The following is a 5,247-nucleotide window of genomic DNA, read 5'->3' as shown; positions in this document are numbered from 1 at the left end:
GGTGGGCTCAGCCTATGGGGTGCACTAACAGAGGGTGGGAGGAGGAGGGAAACCAGGGTATTTCTCCCTTTCTTGCCCTCTCTTTCATATGTTATCTCTGGTGGTGACTGTGTCTTCTTTTTGGCTCCGGGCCCCTCACAGAGCTCCTCCCTCTGGAGTATCAGTTACTACAGGGCAACCCTGCAGTGCTCCAACTTCAGCTAAGGTGACCCCAGGTTTGGGCTAAGGTAACACCACTCTTCTTATTGTCTTGCAGTCCTTGGGATGACTGTGGCTTCTTGCTGTTGACAATCTCTGGAATGGCTCATCATTCCCTATTTGGCTTCTCAGCTTTTCCATCACCACTTGACTGTATTATATTGCCTGTTTGAAATACCTGGTGCTATGGACTGAACTGTGTTCCCCACCCCCACCACATTCATTTATTGAAGTCCTAACCCTACTGTGATGGTATTTGGTGTTGGGGCCTGTGGGAGGTAATTGGTTTGGATGAGGTCATGAGGGTGGGGTCCTCATGATGGGATTAGTGCCCTTATAAGAAGAGGCACGAGAGAGTTTGATCTCTCCTTCTCTGCCATGTGAGGACACAGTGAGAAGGTGACCATCTGCAAGGCAGAACCTGGCTATGCAGGCACCGTGATTTTGGACTTCTAGCCTCCAGAACTATGAGAAAATGTATTTCTGTTGGTATTTTGTTTTGGCAGCCCAGGCTGACAAATATGCCTTGAGTGGCCTCTCTTTTCCTGATTAGACCCTGCCTGATACAGTCATCATTAATTTTCAATTCTTACTTACTTTATTTTATGGCATTTAACCTTGTTGAACACTATTTTTAACCTTGTTTCTTTGGTCTTTGTGGTGTTTGTCATTCTCTTGATTCCTCCCCTACCCCCAAAATGTCCCTTCTCAGTTTCCCTCTGGCTTCCCCTCCTTCATCCTCTCTTTATTGTTCTCTGGGTTTTAACCTTCTTCCTTTACATATTCTCCTTGGGCCACCTCATCAGGTGTTACTCAAGTGATTCTCAAGTCCAAGCTTCAGTTCTGATCTTTCTCCTGAGTTCTAGACCTATATATCCACTGTCTCCTAGATATCTCTACCTGGATGTCAGATTCAGTGTATCCAAAATGCTCACTGACTTGTCCCCCAAACCTTCAGCCTCTGTGTTTTCTTTCCTGGGATTTAAACCCGACAAAAGTCAGGAGTTCAAAAGTTGTATATGGCTCCTGAGTCTCCTGCCCCACCCCAATCATGTTCTAATAGCTCTTTACTTCTAATGGCCTCACTCAAGTCTTTCCCCTGTTTTATATCTCCACTGCAAATGATTTAGTTCAAGTACACATTTTTTCTTGCCTTTACTATGAAACTATTCTCTGATTTGTTCTCTCTGCTTTCTGTCTTGCTCAACTTCTCCATCCATGTTCCATTTTGCCACCAGAGTGACCATTCTTAAAAACAAATCTGATCATGTTATTTGTTTGTGTAAGACCATTTAAAGGCTTCCCGCTGCCTCATGAATAGTCAGGAATGGCAAACAAAGTTTTCCACTGCCAGTATTTTTTTTAAAGAGTTTATTTATTTATTTTAATTAATTAATTAATTATTTTTTGGCTCTGTTGGGTCCTCGTTGCTGTGCGTGGGATTTCTCTAGTTGTGGTGAGCAGGGGCTACTCTTCGCTGGGGTGCGTGGGCCTCTCATTGTGGTGGCTTCTTTTGCTTTGGAGCACGGGCTCCAGGCATGTGGACTTCAGTAGTTACAGCACACAGGCTCAGTAGTTGTGGTGCACGGGCCCAGCCGCTCCCCTCCACTGCCAGTATTTTTTGGTTACTGGAATTATAAATATTTCCCCACCACCTTCTTTAACACTTTGAGCCTGGAGGAGGCTCTATTCCATGCATTCAGGGATCCTGGCTTCTCCCATCTTGAGAAGATCACCCTCCTCTAGATCCTTGGAGTCCTCTCCATTCAGCCAGATGGCAGGTGGGGAAAGAGCATGAGGGTTGAGTGTGAGAGGGTTTTTATGGACCAGGTTTGGAAGTGGTGCACATCACTTCTGCTTACATTAAGAACTCAGTCACATGGCAACATCTAACCGCAGGCTGCAAGGGAGGCTTCAAAATGTAATCTGGCCACGTTCACCCGAAGAAGAGGGAACACTAGTGGTTTCCGCCACTGTGAGCAGAAGAGAAAAAATCTTTGCCACCTCACCCTTTAAGAACTAGTTCAGGAGTCACTCCTCCCAACCTTTCCAGCCCAAGCCAGGCACTCTGTCCTTTGTCACCCCACTGTACCCTACTCACCTGAATTGTGGCACACATCATTCTTTTTTTAAAAAATTAATTTATTTTTATTTAATTTATTTTTGGCTGTGTTGGGTCTTCGTCGCTGCACATGGGCTCTCTCTAGTTGCAACGAGCGGGGGCTACTCTTCGTTGCGGTGCGTGGGCCTCTCATTGTGGTGGCTTCTCTTGTTGCGAAGCGCGGGCTCTAGGCATGTGGGATTCAGTAGTCATGGCACGTGGGCTCAGTAGTTGTGGCTCACGGGCTCTAGAGCGCAGGCTCAGTAGTTGTGGCGCACGGGCTTAGTTGCTCTGAGGCATGTGGGATCTTCCTGGACTAGGGCTCGCTGAACCCGTGTCCCCTGCATTGGCAGGTGGATTCTTAACCACTGCACCACAGGGGAAGCCCGGCACACATCATTCTCTGTTTCACTTAGTTCTTTACATGAATGGTAGTGGGAGACTCAGTGACTTGAGGAGAGGGACAGTGTCTTAGAACTCTTCATGGTATCCTTGGCACTTAACTCAGTGCCTGGACCAGAGACAATGCACAGTAAAAATTGCTTGAGTTAATTATTGAATGAATTCATTGTAATTAAAAAATTTTTGTATTGGAGTATAGTTGATTTACAGTGTTGTGTTAGTTTCAGGTGTACAGCAAAGTGAGTCAGTTATACATATAACCACTCTTTTTTGGAGTCTTTTCCCATGTAGGTCATTACAGAGTATTGAGTAGAGTTCCCTGTGCTACACAGTAGGTATTCATTAGTTATCTGTTTTATATATAGTAGTGTGTATAGGTCAATCCCAATCTCCCAATTTATCCCTCCCCACCTTCCCGCCCACACCCCCATCCCCCCCGTAACCATAAGTTTGTTTTCTACATCTGTGACTGTATTTCTGTTTTGTAAGTTCATTTGTACCATTTTTTTTAAGATTCCACATATAAGCGATATCATATGATATTTGTCTTTGTGTGACTTACTACACTCAGTATGACGGTCTCTAGGTCCATCCATGTTGCTGCAAATGGCATTATTTCATTCTTTATTATGGCTAATATTCCATTGTATATATGTACCACACCTTCTTTATCCACTCCTCTGTCACTGGACATTTAGGTTGCTTCCATGTCTTGGCTATTGTAAATAGCACTGCAGTGAACATTGGGGTGCATGTATCTTTTCAAATTATGGTTTTCTCTGGATATATGCCCAGGAGTGGGATTGCTGGATCATATGGTAGTTCTATATTTAGTTTTTTAAGGAACCTCCGTGCTGTTTTCCATAATGGTTGTACCAATTGATTGAGTACATTTCCCACCAACAGTGTAAGAAGCTTCCCTTTTCTCCACACCCTCTCCAGCATTTATTGTTTGTAGATTTTTGATGATGGCCATTCTGACCAGTGTGAGGTGATACCTCATTGTAGTTTTGATTTGCATTTCCCTAATTCATTGTAACTTTTTTTTTTTTTTTTTGCTGTACGCGCGCCTCTCACTGTTGTGGCCTCTCCCGTTGCGGAGCACAGGCTCCGGACGCGCAGGCTCAGCGGCCATGGCTCACGGGCCCAGCCGTTCCGTGGCATGTGGGATCTTCCTGGACCGGGGCACGAACCCGTGTCCCCTGCATCTGCAGGCGGACTCTCAACCACTGCGCCACCAGGGAAGCCCTCATTGTAATTTTTTGGAAAATATTTTTTATTTACTTCAATGGTAGATATATTTTCAAATGGAGAAATTTTGCTAATTTCCATCAAGTCTCTTGATTTTGTTCTCATATCACTCTCTCTAGGGGCCTCATAGCCCATCAAAAGAGAATATAGTTCTCCCCACCCTAGGTGACTCGATAATTAGGTTTTGGGGCTAAAGGGCAAATGAAAACACATTTTACCATTCAGGCAGGAAAACAGCCATTAATAAAGGCAGCAGTAGGGGCTTCCCTGGTGGCGCAGTGGTTGAGAGTCCGCCTGCCGATGCGGGGGACACGGGTTCATGCCCTAGTCTGGGAGGATCCCACATGCCGCGGAGCGGCTGGGCCCGTGAACCATGGCTGGTGAGCCTGCGCGTCCGGAGCCCGTGCTCCACAACGGGAGAGGCCACAGCAGTGAGAGGCCCGCGTACCGCAAAAAAATAAAAAAATAAAAAAATAAAGGCAGCACTTGTCAGTTGAGTAGGGAAAGCACTGGATTTAAAAGAGGCATCAGCACAGGCATGGTTCTGAGTGAAGAGCAACACTGATGGATCGGGCCTTATCTGTGCCCAGTTCACATGTCCTGCAGGGGCCACCACAAGGCCAATGAAAATGGCTACTGGAGGGAACACTCAGTGATTCTGCCTGGCCCACAAGTACTCAGGGTACTTTGTAAGAGTGATTCATCCAGTGCTCTTCAAAGGACCTTCTCTTGTATCCTAAGCCAGGGCCACAGACCTTAATGTAGAGAATTAAATTGTTCTCTAATTGCTCATTGTGTATAATCTTTTCCGTACCAGGCTGATAGGTTTGACGTATTTCTATCAAGTGTCTTCATAAAATGTTTGCTTTTAAAAACTTTGGCCACTTAGCCTGATAGACAGTTGGGGCACAAAGGGACTTTAGAAATCACTTGGTCCAATGATCTTCAAGTCCTGACGTCCAGGATTCTGCAGAGGTGAGTTAAGGGGCTTGGGTTGGGGACAGAAGCGGGGGAGGGGATGGTGGTGGCGGGTGAGTCTGGCCTGCCTGTCCAGACATAGTCACAGCAGCTGCCTTTTGATCACTGGCATATTAGGATTCTGGAAACTCTGAGAAAAAAAGGTTTCACTGCTAAAAATATTTGAAAACCTACTGATCTTGTAATCTCTTGTTTTACAGATAAGGAAACTGAGGATGAACGGGTTAAAATCACATTGCTAGTTAGCGGTGGAGGGTGTGGTGGAAGCCAGATTCTCTGTTCCCCCAGCCGGTGACTTTCCACACAGGCGCAGTGAT

The sequence above is a fragment of the Mesoplodon bidens genome (genome assembly GCF_964165515.1).
Source record: "Mesoplodon bidens genome assembly, chromosome: X".
NCBI classification, from domain to species: domain Eukaryota; kingdom Metazoa; phylum Chordata; class Mammalia; order Artiodactyla; family Ziphiidae; genus Mesoplodon; species Mesoplodon bidens.
This window is presented reverse-complemented; position numbering follows the sequence as displayed.